Source organism: Eleutherodactylus coqui, chromosome 3 (genome assembly GCF_035609145.1).
Source record: "Eleutherodactylus coqui strain aEleCoq1 chromosome 3, aEleCoq1.hap1, whole genome shotgun sequence".
Taxonomy (NCBI): Eukaryota; Metazoa; Chordata; class Amphibia; order Anura; family Eleutherodactylidae; genus Eleutherodactylus; species Eleutherodactylus coqui.
This window is the reverse complement of record NC_089839.1, coordinates 166,151,115-166,177,589: the sequence shown is the minus strand read 5'-3', so window position 1 is coordinate 166,177,589 and position 26,475 is coordinate 166,151,115. Positions and strand designations below refer to the sequence as shown.

The following is a 26,475-nucleotide window of genomic DNA, read 5'->3' as shown; positions in this document are numbered from 1 at the left end:
TGTTTTCAATGAGAGTGAAGCCAGGGCTGCCCCTCCTTCCTCTGCTTCCTTGATGTCAATGTATGGTCCGCTGCAGAGAGCAGCGGGCTGGATGGTCAGTTAATGGACAGGAGTCCCAAGCAGTGGACAACCATCTATCAACTACTGATGACCTATCCAAAGGATAGGTCATCACTTAAAACAGATCGGAGTACCCCTTTAATTCTAAATTCATCTAAGTAAGCTACAGACCATAAGTATCTAGCCAGGAGGTTGAGCTGTGATCTCCACTACTATAATTGTATGACAGGAGCTGTGTGATCATGATCAGTAACTGTGATAGGAGTTCCTGTGTCTGCCTCTAGGTCATTTCTATGGTAGGGTCCATGTAATATCATCACACAAACTGAAAAACTGACTAGTAACTGACCACCCAACCCAAAGTAAATCTGAGCTGGTCAGAACTGAGATCACATGACCATCTGAGGAGAAGGAGGCAAGGAGTTTTAGATAAAAAGGAATAACTAACTGAAGTAACACTAGCCGACTTATATATACGGGAGGGGAGCTGCATCATGAATGAAAAAAAATCACTGAAGTGGCCCTTTAACAGATGTTGCAGTGCTAAATTACTGTAATTCACAATAGGTATCACTTTACACAGGTAAACCCACTGCTTTATCTTTTCTCATTGAGTTACAGTATCACAATGTACAGACAGTGCAGGCTTATAAAGTTAAATTAGTATTTCAGCTCTGCTACATCTACTATATGTAAAACTTGAAACAGCATATAAACAGATACGACATAAATGTCTATTGCTGAATTATCCAAGTATGATAGCTGGAGAGTCTCCGTACTGTAGACCTTGCTGTACACCCGTACAGTCTTTAATTTATGACTCAGGAAGTGTTTGTCACGTTTTGGCACGAGCCTCTGGCTTTTTATCTGTGTTATAATTATAGCAAAAAAAGCTGAAAAAAACACACACACATATACTGATAGGGAAAGGCGAGGTTCAAACGTCCACGAAATGTCCACACTCTTTCCTTCAAACGTCATCGGTGTGATTACCACCGGCTACTTTAGGGAAGGGGAAAATTGTTTAGTTACAAATTTGGAACATGGAAAATAAACTGTGAGCGGTAAATCTAGATGTTCTCTACATGTGCACTTAATAACTCTAGTCATTGTTCCGGCATTGAGTGGGAGACAAAAGGTTAACCAAGCAGAGGCGTTCAGTAGAGTCATTCTTCATTGGGCACAGCAGATTCATTAGGAAAGTTGGAGTATTGGTAGAACACGATCACCTACTGTCCTCAGCATTACTTCAGTAAGTACCTGAATGATATGCTTTAGGCCGGGCTCACATCTACACTTGTACACTTATTGATTAAATAATGCACCAAGAAGGAGTTGTTGCAATTCGATGAAACTTTATATGTGTGTGAATGTAATGATGATGTGAGTAAGTGATTACAAGATCAGAGCAAAGGGATAACTTTATTGGGGAAAGCCATACAATTCAAAGGAGGCCCTAGTACCCTCTAGCTTGGATACATAATGGGATATGGTCGGGCATGGAGGCATACAGGCTCCGTATGTTATCCTGCGACACATTTGCCCACAGATGTTGTAACTGAGCCTCTAGATCCTGCACTCTTGCCAAAGTTGACTTCCCAGCTGGTCCCATAAATGCTCGATTGGCAATAAATCTGGCAACCGGGCAAGCAAAGGAAGTGTGGCAATGTTGTGGAGGCATTCCTGCTGAAAATGCCTTTTGGAAGCCCTGCCATGAGAGGCAACACGTTGCCACAGGATTTCCAGCACATATCACTGACAGGTCAATGTCCCTCGTACCACTACTAGGGGTGATCGACTGTTGTATGCGATGGCCCCCTAGACCTGTAGGAACGCAGTGTACCATAGTATAAGGTTTTTACATGAGGCTTAAAGTGCTTTTAACTATTGATAGCCTATCCTCAGAATAGGCCATCAATAGTAGATCGGAGACGGTCCATTGCCCAAGGCTCCCGTCATTCAACACAGAGCTCTGTTCTCACTTCAGTGGCCCTGCTTGTTATTGCAGACAAAGTTCCCATTTACTTCATTGGGGGCTTTACCTGTAACACCAAGCTGGACCACCACAGTGAAAATGAAGCAGTGTGCTTCCTCTACAGATCAGAGCCATGCTTCGGTGTACCAGGCTGGAAAACTCCTTTATAGTAGAAGAGTTTCCCATAATATCCATATTTGATTTTACATGTGCAGGAGTCTGTAAGGTAGCATACAGCAACCCCCTTGTCTGTAGTGTGCAGCTCTGTATGTTGGACAACACATCCATAATAGAGTGTTGGATGGAGTATAAATGGTGCAGGAGAAGAAAGGTGGAGCTCTCCTCAAAATTAATAGTACATGCCCAAAGGGGCAAGGCGAAAAAGTGATTGTGATGATATTTAGGAGATTATGCCAGCCTAGCGTTCTAACACAACATTGGAAAATAAGGCAAAAACTGGCATACGCTGCAACCTTTTGGTGAAAGTGGGCTCAAAAGCCAGCAGGTTTAAGGGCATGTTTCCAGAAACCGTTTTTGCGCAAGCAAAATCTCTGTGTGCAATATGCAGAGGACACAACCCACTGATGTCAATGGGTTCATGGATAGCTCCTTATTTTTGTGCATACCGGTATTTGCACACCAAAGGTCCCGATAGAAGTATATGGGGGGGTAGGGGGGGGGGGGCTCAAATACGTAAGGGGATGCGTGAAACATTGTGCAATACCACTGTAAAAAGAACACATCTGGTGCTCATTAGACAAATTAGCCATTTAAATGGGGGTGTGGTTATGTCACATGTGCAAAAAAAACGTGCCTTGCGTGCGGAAAAAGTACAATAAAATACGCATTTGTCCAAAAAAGATTAGTTCACGGCTCAAATACGATGCACTGAAGCGCGTGCAAACGTGCAGACATCCGTGTGCAGCTGCCGTAAGCCGTTACCACTAGAAAACAGGATGAAATACAATGCAAGCAGCGCTATTTCATCCTTTAAATTCCAGCAAAATGCCAGACTGCTGGGCGGAAATCAAACAGACGCCATTATTGTCAATGGGGGGCCATTTGGCACCTTTCAGTTCCATCATAAGGCTTCATGCCCACATCCGTGACGGACTCCGCCAGTGGAATAACACAGTGTACTCCGCCACGGCGCCACCCAAAATCCCCATACTTACCACTCTGGATCCGCCGTACGCGTCCGGCATGAAGGGCCGGCGCGCATGCGCAGTACAGCGCGTGACGCGATGGCAGTGTCAGATGACGCGGTGGGCGGTGACGCGTATTCACGCAATACTTTCACTGTGCTCCAGCGGACATATAACGTGACGGCCGGCTTCCATTGACTACAATGGAAGCTGGCCGCGCGTATTCCCACGACATATAGAGCATGCCGCGTTTTCTTGCACATTGTGGAATTCCGCGGTGGAATTTCGCAGCATGAACATTGAGTTATTAGGTTCCGCCGTGTAAAAGAGTAAGAGTAATATAAAAAGGTCCCATAAGAGTCTATGGCTGCTATATTAAAGCAGTTGTACAGGATTAGAAAAACATGGCTGCGTTCTTCTAGAAGGCAGTGCTACATGGGTTGTTTGTGGCATTGCAACTTCTATTAATGAACCAAATCTATAGACAAGTGTGGCGCTATTTTTCAAAGAAAGCAGCCATGTTTTTCTAATACCGAATAGCCCTTTTACAGGGGTTATTCAGGAAAAGGCCATTGGCATACACCGGGGTTGTTGTGGAAGCACTGCTCTGACGACTATGTAGTGGCCGGCGCTTCTAAATGCAAGCATAGCTCTCATAGCAATCAATTGGACCCCAGCCTGCAATTACAAGTGCAGCACTCATTGCAGTGCTTGCGCTCCGATCCTGGTGTATCCTGACGGCTGCTTCCCTTTAACACTCAGAAGTTGTACTGAGCTGTATTACCGCCAGGTTTGAGACCTAATGATTCTTCTTTTTGATTGCACTAGTTATCATTCACAAGAACCAGTGTCTATTAAAATCACACTTTTAGGCATCTGAACATATAAATGAGGTACAAACTACTCTGAGTACTGCATTTGCAGAACTTGTTTTGTGTGATTGGCTATTTACTACTTCACTAAACTCTTGTTAAAGGGATTCTGTCACTAGGTTCATACTGCCCAAACTCTGCGATTTCAGAATAAGCACACTTTGAAGTTGGACTCAGAGCTGAGCTCCGAACTGGTATTATTGTATCTTGACGCCACCAGGAAGTACTGGTGGAGTCAAGGTTGACAGGGGGTGACGCCCCCTTGTATGTGATTGGCTGCACTGCTGGCTGGCCTGCAGGTCCTGGAAGCCCACAGCACAGGGGGGAGAGAGTGTGAGCGGCAGCAGACTGCAGCTACAGTAACAGCGCTGCAGCATTAGGAGAGTCTGGGGTGCCGTGGCACAAGTGCATAGTCACCGAGGGAGCAGCCATGAGCGAGCTGTCAGTCGGCGGCCAGGATGCTACATGCAGCCGGCGGCCGGGACGAAACCTGGTGATACATGCGTGGAAGCACCCAGTGGGGGACCGGCCGTGAGGGAGCTGCCAGCCGGCGGCCGGGACACTACACATGCCAGCGACTGGGAAGCGGCTCACAGGGATGGAGCACAGACACGGTGGATGGCAGCTCTAATGAGCGTCTGACCTGCAGCGTGTGCATTGTTTTTAGCCGGAGCTGCATGCTTAGGGTGAGGGTTACTTTTCTTTTTAGCCTTGAATTATTAACTGTAAGGGCTGACATGTTCCAGCTGTAACATGCCAGCCTTTACAACTCCTAATCGAAGGCAAAGTGAAAAACGGACCCTCACCCTAAGCCTGAAGGGCCGGCAAAAAAACAATGCACACACTGCTGCTAGGACCTTCAAGGCTTGATCCAATCGGGGGCTAGGAGTGTGAGGGGGGTGTTCCTCCTGTCAAATCCCTAGCTTCCGGTGGCGTCAAGATACAATAATACCCTCTGAGTCATGGAGGCGGACCGCACCGGCCTCTCCCCGCCTACAGCTTGTCGAGTGACAGCTCTCTCCCTATTCACCAAAGAAGTGAGAGCTGTCAGTCTACATGCTGTGGGCAGAAAGAGGTTGGAGCGGCCCGCCTCTGTGACTCGGAGTTCAGCTCTGAGTCAAACATCAAAGTGTGTTTATTCTGAAACCACACAGTCTCAGAATAACAAGTACATGCGGGTAATGAGCTTAGCAGTCCCGGATCTCCGCATGTCAACCTCCTCCTGCTAGCCGCCACGGTCATTTGCAATACAGATAAATCAGGTACGCAGGGTGACCAGCCAGGCTCATAGCCGAGATCCACTGTGGGCCTCCCAAAGAATCCGACCGCTCGTGTGAGCCCGGCCTTGGGCTTTCACTGCAGAATGTGTAGAAATGTAATTCTCACTGTCTCTCTCTTTTGAGGTTTGTATTTAGACAGCTGCAGAGCATAACGTCTCTTGTACTACCCGTTCTATCGTCTCTATTATCCCTCTATACAATAAGTCCCTTTACAAAGGTTGTGTTCTCAGCAGCTCATCTTCAGTATATGCAGACAATGCAGCACTACTACAACTTGCTGGTTTTGATGTCGGTCACATGCATCCTCGATAGTCACTCTTTCTCTCTACTGTAGGGTGCACCACGTGTCTCTATTATATGCTATTGGGTGCTTATGAACAACAGTTTTCAGTTTGCTGTCCTGTATAGTAACACACAGCCCCCCTTCTGTTTGCCCTGAAGGTTGCATTTATCTCATCTGCCCAAGTGTTTTCCTCTTCTAACCAGATTTTAGAGTTTGACTATTTTAACCCTTTCCAATCCACTGTCTGACGTCTAAAGACATTCTGATTGAAGGCTGTACAGCTTCCGATGTTGGAAAACATCCAGCAGGGTATTCTTACTGTATATTACTGGCCGCTCTGTTTTTGGGGGCCTCTCCAGCATGTCCTATACCGCAGTACTGGCTCTAGCCAGCAGGTGGCGCCATTGTATAATGGCAGAAAGAGAGAACCCCCTAGGAAACCGTGAATCCAAAATTGGATTGCAAAGGGTTGATACAAAATGACTGTGCCCCTTATATAGCTCAGGTGATAATATTCCCTCAGTATAAGGGCTCCTTACACGAGCATAGGCGCAGAAACGCTTGCAATAACGTAACTTTTTGCGCTGTGAAGGTCACGGCTCACGAGCCCTTACAGTAAGTTAAAAGTTACTCAGTACTTTTTCTCCTCCACTGCAAATTTCAGTCAAGAGACATTTGTGGCAAGGCATGATTTTACTGTGGCCATAAGTCGCTGCTTAGCTCCTGCCTCCGTTGGTTGTAACTGATTCCAATATGTGAATAAAATACTCACAGATGCCAATGTGCTCATGCATGCTGCAATATATTGACTGAAATGGGCAACTTAGCCCATTAATGTTGTATGTGTCAACCTAAAATGTAATTCTACTAGGGTGATGGTATACAAATACAAGGTTTCAGGAAATTGTTCACCCCAGCCTGGTCTCATTTGGCACTGAATGCTAATGGAGCAACATCTTCTTCAGGTCCAGGCTGGTTGGGGTGACTGGTGGTCCAGTCAGGCTATCAGCAATGTTAGTAGTGTATTTTAACTGGCACCATTTTTCAGTTGGCGCTGGTTATATTGCTTTTTTTCAATGGTGTGCCTGGTCCCTTGTTGTTTTTTACTCTCTGTGGTTAGTGAGATTTTTGGTGTTTTCTTAAGTGTCAAGAATTATTTTTGGTAAGTGATTTCCGTTTGTGTTTACCCATCTCAGCCTTTGTCTTCTCTCTTCATGATTGTCAGGACTATGCCCCTTGGGTTCTTCTGGGTCCCTTCCTGTCTCCTTTACTCCATCCATGGACATTGCAGGAATGTCAGAACCTGCAACTCGCGGGGCCGCCGTGCCCGCACCACCGGTCCTGCCACCCGGGTCACAGGAGCGCGGCGCAGGGGTGCCCCGGTTCTTGTGATCTCCCCGGGCCGCTGTAAGACTGGTCGCCGCCGGGTTGCTAGGGAGGCAGCTGGTGCTTCCAGGCGCCTGACTACCAGGCTGGCTTCCCTAGTAACGGTCTGTGCAGCAAGACTGGGGGCGTGCCCCCAGCACCGCCCTGATTAGCCCTGCTGCTGTCAGGCTCCCCGCCCCAATCTGCTTCTGGGGCGGGAGCACTGACAGCATTTAAATAGGTGTGTTTTCCTTTCAGGCCTTGCCAGTGTTAGTTTGGTTCTCCAGCTGCACCCGCGTTTATCCTGACTACTCTTTGTGACCTCGGCTTTTCTGACACCTGCTTTTGGACTTGACTACGTTTTTGCCTGACCCCTCCGTACTGCGTACCCTCTTGTTGCCAACCCGGATCGTCTGACCATTCTACCGTTGTTTTGTCTCAGTGTCTGTTCGTCTTCCCGTGTCCCGCTTCCCTAGTGAGGGTAGGGACCGCCGCCCAGTTGTCGCCCTGGGGGTTAGCCCAGGGGGGCAAGTAGGCAGGGACAGGGGTTGCGGGATATCTCAGGGACCCCCATATCCCGGACACTGTCCTGACAGTAACACTGGCCGAAGGTAGGTCAGACTCGTGCATCCGCCCGGCTACTTTGAATCCCTCGATGGAGGCCGTGGCTGCTTTAGCGAACCAGGTCCAGGTCCTTACTAACCTTGTCCAGGACCTAACCGCCCGCATGCAGCTACGGGAACAAGTGGCGGCTGCAGGTCCCACGCAGCCCCCTTCCGCTCCCGGGACTATGTCAGAACCCCGAGCCACGCTGCCGGACTGCTTCTCTGGAGAGAGAGATCAGTTCTTTGCATTTAGAGAGAGCTGCAAACTCTACTTTGATCTCCGACCCCACTCCTCTGGTACCGAATACCAGAAAGTGGGAATTGTAATGACCCGCCTGAGGGGGGATCCCCAAAATTGGGCCTTCTCGCTACCAGCTGGCTCTCCCGCCCGACTATCCCTTGACGCTTTTTTTTCCGCCTTGGGTCAAATTTATGACGAACCCGACCGGGCGGGCTACGCAGTCTCCAAACTTCTGGCCCTGCGCCAGGGTTGTAAAATGGCGGAGGACTACTGTTCCCAATTCCGTCAACATTGTACGGAATCCGGATGGAACGATGCCGCCCTAAAAGACTTATTTTTGACCGGTCTGTCTGAGGGTCTCAAGGACCTACTTGTGGCCCACCCAGAGCCAAGAACCCTGGAGCAAGCCATGACGCTTGCTATTCGGGCCGACCGACGTTTGAGGGGCCGACACGCCGCTCGGACCACTCCACTCCCCACGCACACTTCTTCTACTGACTTGACTCTCTCACCTCCCACCACTGAGCCCATGGAGCTGGGAGCCATGAACCCCAAGCAGCGACGGGAATATCGCCTGAAGAAGAATCTTTGCTTCTACTGTGGGGAGCCGGGTCACCGCATTGCAACCTGCGCTAAGAAGCCACGGCAGGAAAACTTCCGCTCCTAGGCAGTTGTCGGGAGGACTGTCTAGGAGCCAAGGTACTCCCTGTGTTGTCAAAGATGTTATTGCCTTGCACCCTAGAATTTCATGCTTTCCACCGCACTGGGCAAGCCTTCGTTGATTCTGGGGCTGCGACTAATTTCGTTAACTTTAATTTCGTTGCTCAACTGTCCGGGGTTTTGTTACGTTTAGAGACTCCGATTCTGGTTTCAGGAGTGGACTCCACTCCATTGCAAGCAGGGGTTGTTAATCTGGTTACCCCTGAAGTAAGGTTTACGATAGGAGCCTTACACGTGGAAACCTGCACCTTTCTAGTGATGAGAGATTTGTCTGTGGACGTCGTCCTAGGCCTCCCCTGGCTCCGGGAGCACAACCCGGTGGTAAATTGGGACACGTTGGAACTGGTAAAGTGGGGTCCCCGCTGTGCCAACCACCTTTGTTCGGTGAAGGTGGGAATCTCCACCTGCGAGGGGAGCCTCCTACCAGATTACCTCTCCGAGTTTCCTGACGTGTTCTCCAAACAATTATCCGAAGCTCTGCCCCCTCATAGGGAATGGGACTGTAAAATCGACTTGATTCCTGGGGCCAAACTTCCGAAGGGCCGCATTTATAACGTTACGGTTCCAGAGAGAGAATCCATGAGGGACTATATCCAGGACAGCCTGGCCAAGGGGCACATCCGGCCCTCAGAATCCCCGGTGGGTGCCGGGTTTTTCTTCGTTGAGAAAAAGGATGGGGGTCTCCGGCCCTGTATTGACTATAGAGAGCTAAATAAAATCACAGTCCGAAACCAGTATGCTCTTCCACTCATCCCTGACCTCCTCAACCAGGTCGCTGGTGCCCGATGGTTTTCTAAACTTGATCTCAGGGGAGCATACAACCTCATCCGCATTCGGGAGGGGGATGAGTGGAAAACCGCCTTCAATACGCCCCTCGGCCATTTCGAATACCTAGTTATGCCTTTTGGATTATGTAACGCCCCCGCCATTTTTCAGGGGTACATGAATTCAGTGTTTCAGGATATCATGGGGGTGTTCGTTGTCGTATATCTAGACGACATTTTGATTTTTTCCTCCGACTTGCCGAGTCACCATACTCATGTTCAGACTGTGCTAGCTCGACTCAGACATAACAAGCTGTTTGCTAAACTCGAGAAATGTGTTTTCGGGGTACAAAAGATATCATTCTTAGGGTATATCATCACGCCATGCGACTTCCAGATGGATCCTGAGAAGGTGAAAGCCATCACGGAGTGGGCCCAGCCAGGTTCATTGAAAGCCCTTCAACGCTTCCTCGGCTTCGCCAACTACTATCGCAAGTTCATTAAAGACTTCTCCGTGGTGGCTAAACCTCTAACGGACCTCACCAGAAAGGGGGCAGATGTGAGGACCTGGTCTTCGGAGGCTCTGAGGGCCTTCGATACCCTGAAGGCGGCGTTCTCCTCTGCACCCGTCCTAGTTCAACCGGATCTGTCCTGCCCTTTTGTGGTGGAGGTAGATGCCTCTGAGTTTGGTGTGGGAGCGGTACTGTCCCAAGGTCCCTCCACTCTCACTAACCTTAGACCGTGTGCCTATTTTTCTAGAAAGTTCTCTTCCACTGAACGGAACTACGATATAGGCAACCGGGAATTGCTGGCGATTAAGTGGGCTTTCGAAGAGTGGAGGCATTTTTTGGAAGGAGCCCATCACCAGATCACGGTACTCACAGACCATAAGAACCTCACCTATCTAGATTCCGCTAAGAGGTTAAATGCTCGGCAAGCCCGCTGGGCCTTGTTTTTCTCTCGGTTCAATTTTGTTGTTACCTATAGACCCGGTTCTAAGAATGTCAAGGCTGATGCCCTGTCTAGGAGTTTTGGTTCTCCGGAACCTTCCGAGTCGGAGCCTGAGAGCATTCTCTCCCCTGGGGTGGTCCTCGCTGCTGTCTCCTCCGACCTTTCACCTCTCATTTACGCCGCTCAACAATCTGCTCCTGAAGCCCTTCCGGAAGGCAAATTATTTGTCCCGTTGTCACTGAGATTGAGAGTGTTAGAGGAGACACATGCTTCAGTCCTAGCTGGACACCCCGGCATCAGGGGTACCCTGGAGTTAGTGTCCAGACTCTATTGGTGGCCGCACATGGCCAAGGAGGTACGGGTATTTGTGTCCGCGTGCCCGGTTTGCGCAAGGGGGAAGAATCTCAGGAGACGTCCTGAGGGTCCTCTTCTTCCCTTGCCCATTCCGTCCAGACCATGGTCCCATTTGTCCATGGATTTTATTACTGATCTGCCATCCTCGCTGGGGAATACGGTCATCTGGGTAATAGTTGACCGTTTCTCTAAGATGTCACATTTTGTTCCGCTTTGCAAGTTGCCTAACGCCAAACTTCTGTCTGAAATGTTCATCAAGGAGATTGTTCGGTTACATGGGATCCCCGAGGATATTGTGTCGGATAGAGGGGTTCAGTTCGTCGCTCGCTTCTGGCGAGCCTTCTGTAAAAATCTAAACGTTAATTTGTCTTTTTCCTCCGCCTTCCATCCCGAGAGTAACGGACAAACGGAACGGATGAATCAAGAACTTATCCAGTATCTGCGACTGTTTGTCTCTGATAACCAGTATCAGTGGGCCAACTACTTACCTCTCGCCGAATTTGCTATTAACAACCATGTTAACTCGTCGACCCAATTGTCACCTTTTTTTTGTAACTATGGGTTCCATCCACGGTTCTCGCTTTCTACTCCTTTGGTCTCGAACAATCCGGCCGCTGACATATCCTCTGAGGAACTGTGCACAGTTTGGGCCCAGGTTCGTAAGAACCTTCAGGGTTCCCAAGAGAAACTGCGTAAATACGCAAATAAAAGACGTACTATCTCTGCACCTTTTGTGGTCGGGGAGCAAGTTTTATTGTCATCCAAGAATCTGAGACTTAAGGTTCCCTCCCTGAAACTCGCTCCTCGGTTCATTGGCCCATTTACGGTTTCTCAGGTTATCAACCCGGTGTCATATAAGTTGGCACTTCCTGACCCCTGGAAGGTCCACAAGGTCTTTCACAAAAGCTTGCTTAAGAAGTATGTGACTCCAGTTCTACCCACCCAGAACCCGCCTCCTCCTTCCCTGGTACAGGGGGAACTGGAGTATGAAGTAGAAAAGCTTGTTGATGCCCGACGGGTTAGAGGTGTGCTGCAGTACCTGGTCCACTGGAGAGGATTTGGCCCTGAGGATAGGACGTGGGTCCCTGCCAGGGACGTGCATGCGCCACGCCTAGTCCAGGCATTCCACAGGGCTTTCCCGCTTAAGCCCGCACCTGGCCATGGGGGTCCGGTGTCCCCCCGTAGAAGGGGGGGTACTGTCAGAACCTGCAACTCGCGGGGCCGCCGTGCCCGCACCACCGGTCCTGCCACCCGGGTCACAGGAGCGCGGCGCAGGGGTGCCCCGGTTCTTGTGATCTCCCCGGGCCGCTGTAAGACTGGTCGCCGCCGGGTTGCTAGGGAGGCAGCTGGTGCTTCCAGGCGCCTGACTACCAGGCTGGCTTCCCTAGTAACGGTCTGTGCAGCAAGACTGGGGGCGTGCCCCCAGCACCGCCCTGATTAGCCCTGCTGCTGTCAGGCTCCCCGCCCCAATCTGCTTCTGGGGCGGGAGCACTGACAGCATTTAAATAGGTGTGTTTTCCTTTCAGGCCTTGCCAGTGTTAGTTTGGTTCTCCAGCTGCACCCGCGTTTATCCTGACTACTCTTTGTGACCTCGGCTTTTCTGACACCTGCTTTTGGACTTGACTACGTTTTTGCCTGACCCCTCCGTACTGCGTACCCTCTTGTTGCCAACCCGGATCGTCTGACCATTCTACCGTTGTTTTGTCTCAGTGTCTGTTCGTCTTCCCGTGTCCCGCTTCCCTAGTGAGGGTAGGGACCGCCGCCCAGTTGTCGCCCTGGGGGTTAGCCCAGGGGGGCAAGTAGGCAGGGACAGGGGTTGCGGGATATCTCAGGGACCCCCATATCCCGGACACTGTCCTGACAAGGAAGGTCCCAGATTCCTGTCAGGGTCGCTCTTATCCGAGCGTGAGCTCTATTTGTTAGGCAGGGTTGCCAATTTTCAGATCAGGGATAGTTTCCTAATTGAGTCCTTTTTCATCTTGTTTCCCTTGTGTGTTTTATCACCTCTTTCTCCCTGTAATCATTTTTTGGTTCGGGTCAAGTCTAATATCTGTCTAGTTTATTCCCTATGTTAGGTCCGTGTCTTCCTTTGTAAATGTCACTCGATCTGTGTTACCGTTTCCTGTCACCCCTTTCTCTGACAGATTCTAGCAGACGTGACATGCACTCTGTCTCATAACAGTCACTGAAATCTTGGTTTCCCATAACTAAAGCGTGAAAACTGCCTTTTCAGTAGGAGTTACCCTTCTCTCACAGTGAATGCTGGGAATGTCAATGTTGTCAACCAAAAAGGGGTTTTTGTATTGGTGACCTATCATCAGGATTCTAGTCTGTGGATTCGTAGTATGGTCATGTGTTCTCACTGTCAAAATTGCCAAATTTCTGCTTACATCATGTACACAATCCATGAGCTTTTGTTGCCTGGTGTGTACATCTGTGTCAGCAGCTATGTCACAGGTGGTGGGCCATCTTTGCATTCGGATGAACTGTGCATGCGTAGGTGCCTGGGAAGACCATTTGCGCAGTATTGTAACAGTTGCTGTTATAATCCTACACCTGCAGGGGAATGCAAATCATTTAATGGTAGGCTGCCTTCATGTTGTTAGAAAGGTCCAGCGATGATAAACTGATCACAGGGTATGTTGCTACTGAGACCCCCAGCAATCAACTGTAAAGAGGGGGAAGCTAACATTAAGTATTTAGGCTAATCTGTCAGCTACTTTGAGGCCTATAAGCTAAGCTTATGGCCTCAAAGTAGGTGACCTGCTAAATCCGGCAATGTAAGTTTCATGCTTACCTTCCCTGCCATTCCCCCGATTTCAGCACTCAAACCTGCCCAGTCTACAAATAGAACGTGAGGACTACTTAGTCCACCGCTCAACTATTCAGCGATGGGTTTGAGCACTGACACCGGGGAATGGTGGAGAAGGTAAGCATAAAACTTACATCCCTAGACTCAACAGCACCACCCCAGAGAAAATTAAAGCAATGTCCCAGTACACAGTAAAAATATCACTATGCCTGAAGAATATATAGTTAAAATAGCTAACAGATTGACATACTACCCCATTTACAGTGTGCTTTGATGGATACCCCCTGCTCTTGGGGCAAGGGAACTACAGGGGAAGTAAGACAATAGACACAGTGCTGACAAGGGAAGTAAAATGATGGACACAGTGCTGACGTCTTAAGTGCTGAGAAGAGTGTCTCAGACTATTGAAGTAAAAAGAATAAAAGGTAGAGCAGTGCACCCATGATAGATATTCTATGGTGAGCTGTGGGTCTTTGGAGGGTGAGTGAGTGATGGTACAGATATAAGTGGGTAAAGTCCTGCCAGTCCAGAGTAGTGCCACACTATCAAAAAGAGGGCATGATAGCAAGTGAGATACTGATGCAAAAAATTGGGGCTTTATGCCAAGCCTACTCAGACTAATGAAGTCCACTCTACATAGGGTAGTCCGAGAATCTGGCCACCGTTCCACATACATGAAGAAGGGACCATGGAATGGGATGAACCGTGGCAGAAACATAAAAAAGGAGAGCTCCAGGAATGTTAACTATAAAATCTGCATTCATAGTGAAGAGATTACTGTGAAGCGGAAGGTCATTTTTAATATTCTACATCTCTTATTGAAATCATTGAACTGTCCATGTAATGCATGCACATGTTAAATCTTCCAGCACGTGAGACAATCTCTGTAGCTGCTTTCTGATCTGACTAATAGACGAGTGTCGTGAATTGGGTTTCCGCTACCCTATTAAACTAGAATTTCCTTAATTGAGCATTAAAAAATAGGTTTTACAAACCAGACAACCTCTGTATAAGGGTTTGAAATCTGCTTTAATTTTTGAAGCAATCTCTTTAAAATATATTGTTCCATTTCATAGAGCAAATGAATGTCATAGAGGGGTCTTCTGGTCATGACTAGAGATGAGCGAACACCAAAATGTTCGGGTGTTCGTTATTCGGAACGAACTTCCCGTGATGCTCGAGGGTTCGTTTCGAACAACGAACCCCATTGAAGTCAATGGGCGACCAGAACATTTTTGTATTTCGCCGATGCTCGCTAAGGTTTTCATGTGTGAAAATCTGGGCAATTCAAGAAAGTGATGGGAATGACACAGTGACGGATAGGGCAGGCGAGGGGCTACATGTTGGGCTGCATCTCACGTTCACAGGTCCCACTATTAAGCCACAATACCGGCAAGAGTGGGCCCCCCCCCCTCCCAACAACTTTTACTTCTGAAAAGCCCTCATTAGCATGGCATACCTTTGCTAAGCACCACACTACCTCCAACAAAGCACAATCACTGCCTGCATGACACTCCACTGACACTTCTCCTGGGTTACATGCTGACCAACCGCCCCCCCTCCCCCCCACAGCGCACACCAAAGTGTCCCTGGGCAGCCTTCAGCTGCCCTCATGCCACACCACGCTCATGTCTATTTAGAATTGCGTCTGCCATGACGAGGGACCGCAGGCACACACTGCAGAGGTTGGCACGGCTAGGCAGCGACCCTCTTTAAAAGTGGCGGAGCGATAGCCCACAATGCTGTACAGAAGCAATGAGAAATAGAATCCTGTGCCACCGCCATCAGGAGCTGCACACGTGGGCATAGCAATGGGGAACCTATGTGCCACACACTATTCATTCTGTCAAGGTGTCTGCATGCCCCAGTCAGACCGGGCTTTTTAATTCATAGACACAGGCAGGTACAACTCCCTATTGTGAAGTCCCTGTCGACCCACAGCATGGGTGGCTCCCTGGAACCCACCGGTGGTACACAGAAATATCCCATTGCATTGCCCAACACAGCTGAGGTAGTAATGTCGTGCTTAATGCAGGTGGGCTTCGGCCCACACTGCATGCCCCAGTCTGACTGGGGTTCTTTATAAGTGTACAGATGTAGTAAAAACTCCGTGTGCACCTACAGCATGGGTGGGTGCCAGGAAGCCACCGGCGGTACATAGAAATATCCCATTGCATTGCCCAACACAGCTGAGGTAGTAATGTTGTGCTTAACCCTTTCCAATCCAATTTGTATATGGTTTTCCTAGGGGGCTTACTCTTTTTCTGCCGTTATACAACGGCGCTATATGCTGGCTAAAGCCAGTACTGCATGAGCTGACACGTAGGATAGGCTCCGACAGCAGAGAGGCTGGCAATATACAGTAAGAGAACCCCGACGGACGTCTACCAACAACGGAGCTGTACAGCCTTAAACCCTAATGTCTTCACAGGTCACACAGTGGACTGGAAAGGGTTAATGCAGGTGGGTTTCGGCCCACACTGCATGCCCCAGTCAGACTGGGTTTCTTTATAAGTGGAAACAGATGCATTTATAATTCCCTGTGGACCCACTGCCTGGGTGGGTGCCAGGAAGCCACCGGCGGTACATAGAAATATCCCATTGCATTGCCCAACACAGCTGAGGTAGTAATGTTGTGCGTAATACAGGTGGGCTTCGGCCCACACTGCATGCCCCAGTCAGACTGGGGTTCTTTAGAAGTGTACAGATGTATTAAAAACTCCGTGTGCACCTACAGCATGGGTGGCTCCCTGGAACCCACCGGCGGTACACAAAAATATCCCATTGCATTGCCCAACACAGCTGAGGTAGTAATGTCGTGCTTAATGCAGGTGGGCTTCGGCCCACACTGCATGCCCCAGTCAGACTGGGGTTCTTTACAAGTGGACACATGTAGGTTAAACTCCCTGTGGACCCACTGCCTGGGTGGGTGCCAGGAAGCCACCGGCGGTACATAGAAATATCCCATTGCATTGCCCAACACAGCTGAGGTAGTAATGTTGTGCGTAATACAGGTGGGCTTCGGCCCACACTGCATGCCCCAGTCAGACTGGGGTTCTTTAGAAGTGTACAGATGTATTAAAAACTCCGTGTGCACCTACAGCATGGGTGGCTCCCTGGAACCCACCGGCGGTACACAAAAATATCCCATTGCATTGCCCAACACAGCTGAGGTAGTAATGTCGTGCTTAATGCAGGTGGGCTTCGGCCCACACTGCATGCCCCAGTCAGACTGGGGTTCTTTACAAGTGGACACATGTAGGTTAAACTCCCTGTGGACCCACTGCCTGGGTGGGTGCCAGGAAGCCACCGGCGGTACATAGAAATATCCCATTGCATTGCCCAACACAGCTGAGGTAGTAATGTTGTGCGTAATACAGGTGGGCTTCGGCCCACACTGCATGCCCCAGTCAGACTGGGGTTCTTTAGAAGTGTACAGATGTATTAAAAACTCCGTGTGCACCTACAGCATGGGTGGCTCCCTGGAACCCACCGGCGGTACATAAAAATATCCCATTGCATTGCCCAACACAGCTGAGGTTACGTCAGCTGTAATGCAGGTGGGCTAAAAATTAATTTGATTACACTGTAGGCGAGGGCCCACAAAAATTGCTGTATCAACAGTACTAATGTACATCCCAAAAATTGGCCATGGCCAGCCAAGAGGGCAGGTGAAACACATTAATCGCTTTGGTTAATGTGGCTTAAGTGGTAACTAGGCCTGGAGGCAGCCCAGTGTAACGAAAAATTGGTTCAAGTTAAAGTTCCAACGCTTTTAAGCGCATTGAAACTTTTAAAAATTGTTCTGAAAAATTATTTGACTGAGCCTTGAGGCCCTAAGAAAAATTGCCCGTTCAGCGTGATTACGTGAGGTTTCAGGAGGAGGAGCAGGAGGAGGAGGAGGAGGAATATTAGACACAGATTGATGAAGCAGAAATGTCCCCGTTTTGGATGGTGAGAGAGAACGTAGCTTCCATCCGCGGGTGCAGCCTACGTATTGCTTACGTATCGCTGCTGTCCGCTGGTGGAGAACAGAAGTCTGGGGAAATCCAGCCTTTGTTCATCTTGATGAGTGTAAGCCTGTCGGCACTGTCGGTTGACAAGCGGCTACGCTTATCTGTGATGATTCCCCCAGCCGCACTAAACACCCTTTCCGACAAGACGCTAGCCGCAGGACAAGCAAGCACCTCCAGGGCATACAGCGCGAGTTCAGGCCACGTGTCCAGCTTCGACACCCAGTAGTTGTAGGGGGCAGAGGCGTCACCAAGGATGGTCGTGCGATCCGCTACGTACTCCCTCACCATCCTTTTACAGTGCTCCCGCCGACTCAGCCGTGACTGGGGAGCGGTGACACAGTCTTGGTGGGGAGCCATAAAGCTGGCCAGGCCCTTAAAGACTGTTGCACTGCCTGGGATGTACATGCTGCTCGATCTACGCACATCCCCTGCTACCTTGCCCTCGGTACTGCGCCTTCTGCCACTAGCGCTGTCGGCTGGGAATTTTACCATCAGCTTGTCCGCAAGGGTCCTGTGGTATAGCAACACTCTCGAACCCCTTTCCTCTTCGGGAATCAGAGTGGGCAGGTTCTCCTTATACCGTGGATCGAGCAGTGTGTACACCCAGTAATCCGTCGTGGCCAGAATGCGTGCAACGCGAGGGTCACGAGAAAGGCATCCTAACATGAAGTCAGCCATGTGTGCCAGGGTACCAGTACGCAACACATGGCTGTCCTCACTAGGAAGATCACTTTCAGGATCCTCCTCCTCCTCCTCCTCCTCCTCAGGCCATACACGCTGAAAGGATGACAGGCAATCAGCCGGTGTACCGTCAGCAGCGGGCCAAGCTGTCTCTTCCCCCTCCTCCTCATCCTCCTCATGCTCCTCCTCCTCCTCCTGTACGCGCTGAGAAATAGACAGGAGGGTGCCCTGACTATCCAGCGGCATACTGTCTTCCCCCGCCCCCGTTTCCGAGCGCAAAGCAGCTGCCTTTATTGTTTGCAGGGAATTTCTCAAGATGCATAGCAGAGGAATGGTGACGCTAATGATTGTAGCATCGCCGCTCACCACCTGGGTAGACTCCTCAAAATTACCAAGGACATGGCAGATGTCTGCCAACCAGGCCCACTCTTCTGAAAGGAATTGAGGAGGCTGACTCCCACTGCGCCGCCCATGTTGGAGTTGGTATTCGACTATAGCTCTCCGTTGTTCATAGAGCCTGGCCAACATGTGGAGCGTAGAGTTCCACCGTGTGGGCACGTCGCACAGCAGTCGGTGCACTGGCAGCTTAAAGTGATGTTGCAGGGTGCGCAGGGTGGCAGCGTCCGTGTGGGACTTGCGGAAATGTGCGCAGAGCCGGCGCGCCTTTACGAGCAGGTCTGACAAGCGTGGGTAGCTTTTCAGAAAGCGCTGAACCACCAAATTAAAGACGTGGGCCAGGCATGGCACGTGCGTGAGGCTGCCGAGCTGCAGAGCCGCCACCAGGTTACGGCCGTTGTCACACACGACCATGCCCGGTTGGAGGCTCAGCGGCGCAAGCCAGCGGTCGGTCTGCTGTGTCAGACCCTGCAGCAGTTCGTGGGCCGTGTGCCTCTTATCGCCTAAGCTGAGTAGTTTCAGCACGGCCTGCTGACGCTTGCCCACCGCTGTGCTGCCACACCGCGCGACACCGACTGCTGGCGACATGCTGCTGCTAACACATCTTGATTGCGAGACAGAGGAGGAGGAGGAGGAGGAGGAGGGTGCTTTAGTGGAGGAAGCATACACCTCCGCAGATACCAGCACCGAGCTGGGGCCCGCAATTCTGGGGGTGGGTAGGACGTGAGCGGTCCCAGGCTCTGACTCGGTCCCAGCCTCCACTAAATTCACCCAATGTGCCGTCAGGGAGATGTAGTGGCCCTGCCCGCCTGTGCTTGTCCACGTGTCCGTAGTTAAGTGGACCGTGGCAGTAACCGCGTTGGTGAGGGCGCGTACAATGTTGCGGGAGACGTGGTCGTGCAGGGCTGGGACGGCACATCGGGAAAAGTAGTGGCGACTGGGAACTGAGTAGCGCGGGGCCGCCGCCTCCATGATACTTTTGAAGGACTCCGTTTCCACAACCCTATACGGCAGCATCTCAAGGCTGATGAATTTTGCGATGCGGACGGTTAACGTTTGAGCGTGCGGGTGCGTGGCGGCGTACTTGCGCTTGCGCTCCAACAGTTGCGCTAGCGACGGCTGGACTGTGCGGTGCGAGACATTGGAGGATGGGGCCGAGGACAGCGGAGGTGAGGGTGTGGGTGCAGGCCATGAGACGGTCGTGCCTGTGTCCTGAGAGGGGGGTTGCATCTCAGTGGCAGGTTGGGGCACAGGGGGAGAGGCAGGGGTGCAAACCGGAGGCGGTGAACGGCCTTCGTCCCACCTTGTGGGGTGCTTGGCCATCATATGCCTGCGCATGGTGGTGGTGGTGAGGCTGTTGGTGTTGGCTCCCCGGCTGAGCTTTGCGCGACAAAGGTTGCACACCACAGTTCGTCGGTCGTCAGGCGTCTCTGTGAAAAACTGCCAGACCTTAGAGCACCTCGGCCTCTGCAGGGTGGCATGGCGCGAGGGGGCGCTTTGGGAAACACTTGGTGGATTATTCGGTCTGGCCCTGCCTCTACCCCTGGCCACCGCACTGCCTCTTGCAACCTGCCCTGCTGATGCCCTTGACTCCCCCTCTGAAGACCTGTCCTCCTGAGTAAGCGTTGCACACCAGGTGGGGTCAGTCACCTCATCGTCCTGCTGCTCTTCCTCCGAATCCTCTGTGCGCTGCTCCCTCGGACTTACTGCCCTTACTACTACCTCACTGCAAGACAACTGTGTCTGATCGTCATCGTCCTCCTCACCCACAGAAAGTTGTTGAGACAGTTGGCGGAAGTCCCCAGCCTCATCCCCCGGACCCCGGGAACTTTCGAATGGTTGGGCATCAGTGACTATAAACTCCTCTGGTGGGAGAGGAACCACTGCTGCCCAATCTGAGCAGGGGCCCGAGAACAGTTCCTGGGAGTGTTCCCGCTCCTGAGCAGGTGTCATTGTAGTGGAGTGAGGAGGCTGGGAGGAAGGAGGAGCAGCAGACAGAGGATTCGGATTTGCAGCAGTGGACGGCGCAGAACTGCGTGTTGACGATAGGTTGCTCGAAGCACTTTCTGCCATCCAGGACAGGACCTGCTCACACTGCTCATTTTCTAATAACCGTCTCCCGCGTGGACCCATTAATTGGGCGATGAATGTGGGGACGCCAGAAACGTGCCTCTCTCCTAATCGCGCAGCAGTCGGCTGCGACACACCGGGATCCGGAGCTCGGCCTGTGCCCACACCCTGACTTGGCCCTCCGCGTCCTCGGCCGCGTCCACGTCCTCTAGGCCTACCCCTACCCCTCAGCATGCTGTATTACCAGTGATTTGATTTCACAGGCAGGAAATAAATTGGCGCAAGACTGCAGGCCAAATATTATTTTTGCACTTTTTGGAAAACGAACGGCCCCACTGCCTTTAGTGAATGAATAATCTAAGTTTAATAACTGTGCTGTGTCCCTGCTAATGTGTCACAGAACGTGAGGGTAGCAGAGTTATTATAACTCTGGCAGAGCAGGTATTTTTTTTCCCAATTAAGGAAAGCAAATGGCGAAGCCAGCAGTAAAGCGTAGCTGGGTGCGTATGATTTAGCACTGTTCTTCACGCAGCTCACACGTCTCCACCGCCCGTAAGGACGGACAGAGGCTGGACAAATAGATTTGTTTTCAGTTTTTTCCCACCAAAAGGCAGCACTGCGTATATTCAATGAACATGAGAAGTTTAATAACTGTGCTGTGTCCCTGCTTATGTGTCACAGAACGTGAGGGTAGCAGAGTTATTATAACTCTGGCAGAGCAGGTATTTTTTTTCCCAATTAAGGAAAGCAAATGGCGAAGTCAGCAGTAAAGCGTAGCTGGGTGCGTATGATTTAGCAATGTTTTTCACGCAGCTCACACGTGTCCACAGGCGTTAGGACGGACAGAGGCTGGACAAATTGATTTGTTTTCAGTTTTTTCCCACCAAAAGGCAGCACTGCGTATATTCTATGAATAATAACTGTGTTGTGGCCCTGCCTATACAATTCTTTCCCTGCAGTATCAATGGAGGGTGGAATGCTCTGCAGAGGCGATTTTGAGAAGCCCAAAAAAAATGCAGCACAGCCAACAGCAGCCTGGACAGTACTGCACACGGATAAATATGGCCCTAGAAAGGACCGTTGAGGTTCTTGAAGGCTACACTCACTCCTAACACTCTCCCTGCCTATGCAGCACTTCTGTCCCTAATGCCAGGTGCAACGGTCTGCAGAGGCGATTTTGAGAAAAAAAGAAAATGCCACTGCTAACAGCAGCCAACACACAGCTATCAGTGGCCCTAATAAGGACCTTTGGGGGGTCTTGAAGCCTACACTAACTACCAATTCTTTCCCTACAGCAGCTCCGGTATAAACAGCACTGTCCCTCATCTAACTCACACCGCATCTGAGGCGAGCCGCGGGAGGGGCCGACTTTTATATTAGGCGAACACCTGATCTCCCCAGCCACTCACAGCAGGGGGGTGGTATAGGGCTTAAACGTTGCAGGGGGAAGTTGTAATGCCTTCCCTGTCTTTCAATTGGCCAGAAAAGCGCGCAAACGTCTCAGGGAAGGAAGTGAAAGTAACCAGAACACCGCATGGTGTTCGTTACGAATAACGAACATCCCGAACACCCTAATATTCGCACGAATATCAAGCTCGGACGAACGCGTTCGCTCATCTCTAGTCATGACTCACCCCTTTTGAAAAGAGTGAAAAATTATCTGAAAGAGTTTCTTCAGCTGTGGAGGTCTTGGAAATCATCAATTCATTATATAGATTAATGGCTGAACAACTCTGAACAAATGATTGTTTGGTGATAGTTCATTTCACAGACGCAGCCATTAACATTTTAGCCCATATTAGTCATCATAGTCTTTCAAATTAACCATACATATTCAATCACACTGACCGATGGACGAAAGATCTTTTTAGAACATTCTCTCAAAGAGAAATCACGTGTGGATGAGAGATCTTCGTCCGAACAAAATTTTCAAACATGATCAACTTCTTTCTAGTCAATGGTGGATTGTCATTAGTCAGCTGAAACAATTGTTCATTGTTCAATTTCACCTGACATTTTGGTTAAAAGTGTCCATTTTCAAGTCTAACTTATTTGGGCCCCTTGAAGCGGTTTTCTTGGTGAATTCTGATAAAGACCTATCCTCAGTATAGGTCATCAATAGTTGTTCAGCTGGGGTCCAGGCTTAGCGCTCATAAAAATTAGGGCTAGCTGTGCCTGCAATTACCAGCGCTGGCCACTACACGGGGTCGGAGTTATCAGCTTTTGCCCCATACATTGTGTTGTGGCACTGATGCTCAATTAGCTAATCAGCTATTATACCCCAACTGATCAACTATTGCTGACCTATCCTAAGAATACGTCATCAATAGAAATTGCCCAGGAAACTGCTTTAATACTACGTCCCCCATACAGTGTTGCTGTAGGATTAATGAGACTGATGGCGGTAAAAGTTAATGGTGGGTGGCTCCAGTCTCTCAACCTGGTGCAATCAGCTGATTATTAGGTGTCATTCTTATGAGGTTGTGGTTGTCTACATTTGATAATCCTTTCAACGTACTGTATTGCCTAAATATAAACGGGTGTGTGTGTGTGTACGGTGGAAGGGGGGGTGGAACACTGCATATGCTAATGCTAATGTACTCTCTTGGGTAATTGTAACTAATACGTTTGTAGAGAGGTAACTTTGCTGAATCTGCAGGAATATGTTAGGTACTGTTTAACAATTATCCTGTATAGTATTAGCATTGTGATTGCTCCAAGTAGTTGCTAAAATGATACATTGATTCTAGTATAACAATGCAGGAAGTTCCTCCTTTACTTCAAGTCTAATCCATTACAACAGATTGCATCCTACAGCAGGGCTGTGGAGGTGATAAGCCAAACTTCAGACTGCAACTCCTCTATTTTTCCACACTCAGACTCCCTCATAAACAATTAGTAATAACACATTTACTTTAGTAAAGTGGTAACATCAGAGTTAAAGGGGTTGTCCAGTTGTAAACTATTTATGACCTATCCTCAGGTTAGGTCATCAATAGTAGATCAGTGAAGGTTAGCTGTTTTTCTAACTGATGTGCTCATGCACTGAGCTGATTTCTGTGGGAAGCAGACAGCTCCGTTCCCACTGAAGTGACCAGTCTTGGTATTGCAAGCCAAATTACCATTTATTTCAGTGGGAACTTGGCCTGTAATACCAAGCCTGACAACTGTAGAAAGAACAAAGCTGTCTGCTTCCTGCAGCAATCACATGTGCACCAACCAAGAGAACAGCTCATTAGTGGGGTACCTAGCAAACAGATCCCTGCAGATCTATCATCTATACATACATATACCTCTTAATACATAATATTTCTAGTCTGAATGTGTTGAAGTTAGTACATTTCTACTGACTCCAACTCCACCCCAAATTGACTCTGTGACTTCAATTGACTCCGCTGATCTGGCCTATGGTCTGTAAAGGGATTTACGAGTAGAGGACATCATAAAAAAGCCATGAGTCAACAGAAAGGAAGTTAGAATATCACATGTTTTTTTTTATTAAACTCACAGAACATAAGTCTGTATCGCAGAATATGGCATGCCTACAAATCTCGGATTCGTACAGTATTATTTGTAATGCCTTGTGTTTATGTACCGAATGGTATGGGAAAAACTGTGTATAAAGTTGCAGTCACATAATGGTTCAGTGTGACCCATACTTCACCATAGGTTATTGTATTATGGATCAACAGAAGTGGCTGTATGAATAAGCACTTGAAGGGATTGTCCATTTATTAACTACTGATGGCTTATCCTTAGGGTAGGCCATCAGTAATAGATTGGCAGGGGCCTGCCACCCAGGACCCCACTGATCAGCTATTCACCTTACAGATACACTCATGCATTAAACTGATTTCAGCAGAATGCGGGTAGCTCCATTCCCACTGCAGTGGCCAGGCTTCGTATTACACACTAAGACCCCACTCAATTCAATGGGAACTTTATGTGTAATACTAAGCCTTGCCACTGCAATGGAAATTTGTTGTCTGCTTCCTACAAAAATCAGCTCAGTGTATGAGTGCATTGGCCACGTGAACAGCTGATTGGCTGGCAACCTGGGTAGCAAACCCCTACCAATCTATTATTTATGGCCTACGCTAAGGATAGACCATCAATAGTTAACAACTGAACAACCCCTTTAAGTGAGCAATGCCAGTAATCATACATTATAATGGAATTGTTCTTTAAGGGCTCATTTACATGAGCGCAATTTTTTATCTGCATTGTATCCATGTTTTTTACGGATGTAATAGGGACAGCATACAAGACCATGAATTAGTACTGCAATGCTTGAATATATAAAAGTCCCTAGTACTCAGAATTAAATCTGTGTACATGGTACTAAGGAGCCACTACGGGAGGACGTGAGCTGATATCTGTGAACTTTGGGTATTAATTAGCATTGGTGAATTCTGGCGCACATTTTTTAATGTGTATTTTGCATGTGTAAAATAAACGCAACATGCCTCGTTTTCATCTATGGAGCAAAATCACCTCCACACTGATGTGTTTGCGTGTGCAATACACAGAAATTAGAACCCATTGATTTCAATTGGTTTGTTGACATGTGCCTTTTCTACGTGCGCACTTGAGGTCCCTATGGAAGTTTGCGTGGGGTGCGCAATACACGGTTTAATTCTGAGGGGAAACAGAACTTGTCTGGAACTCAGACTAAATAACCATTTCAATTCAGGCGTGGCCGTGTCCATGCGCAAAAAAAGATGCCCTGTGAGTGCAAAACGTACAGTAAAATACACAGATATTCACGCAATATAGCCTTGTTCATAGTGTAAATACGTTGTGCTGAGGTATGCGCAAAAACGCATATGCAGAGCATAGAACTAATTGATGTCAATGGGTTCTTTCACATTAACAATTATTTTGCGCGCATTTTGGTTGTGCGCAAAAAAAAAATAGGGCCTGTTCTATTTTTCTGCACATTTGTACACCAAATGACCCCTTAGAAGTCTATGGGAGGAGTTCAACTTTGCGTGCAATATGCAAGGGAATGCGTGAAACACTATGCAAAACTGCAGGGAAAAGAACACAACTAGACCTCATTAGGCTAAATAGCCTTTTAAATCAGGATGGACGAGGGTGTTGTTAAGGGTGGCGTCCGACGAAATATGCATGTTTCCGCACAATGTATTTGCGCAGTGAACGAGATTGAGTTGTGCGCATACCTCTGCATAGTACTACTTATTGCGTATTTGCGCACCTCCTATAGACGTCTATGGGACCTGTGCTGCGCAGATATGCAGAAGGATAGAACAGGTCTTATTTTTTGTGTAAAGCATGTTGCTGAGAATAAAGCCATTGATATCAATGGTTTCCATTCCATGCACGTAAATTTTATATACACAAAATCGCACGCAAAAACGCCTGTGTGTAGAAACCCTTACTCTATCCCTTTGACCTTAGGGGAGCCTCACACGACCGCATTTGCAACCCCAATTGCGGACACAATACACAGCATATAGAAAACATTGACTTCAATCGGTTCCTTCACATGTGTTTTTTTTTTTGACCCGCGCATTTCAAGCACAGGGAAAAAAACGCGATATGCTGTATTTTTGGGCAAATTGTGTACCAAAAGCACCCATCTGCACAAAATCATGCACAGAACTGCACGATTTAGTGGGGCTAAACAATATGATCTAGGCCTACAAGGTCAGCTGACCCACCTACCAAATCAGTTGACCCGGTTGCTGAGTCAGCTGCGCTGCCTGCTAAGTAGGCTGTCCCGCCTACTCAAACATGACGCTGCTGAGACCGCAATATTGTGCGCAATACAGTATAGTAATATAGCGATAACGAGCATATATGCACTTACGCCCGTGTGAGGCCGCCCTTAATGTTCTTTTTGGTCCGTAAATATTAATGAA

General features: G+C 49.0%; 1 protein-coding gene across 2 annotated transcripts in view; it reads left to right on the top strand.

The window, feature by feature from the left end:
• LOC136621200 (protein Wnt-7a) overlaps positions 1 to 26,475 on the top strand; it is a 113,863-nt gene that overhangs the window by 5,473 nt on the left and 81,915 nt on the right. The gene's annotated exons all lie outside the window — the stretch shown is intronic.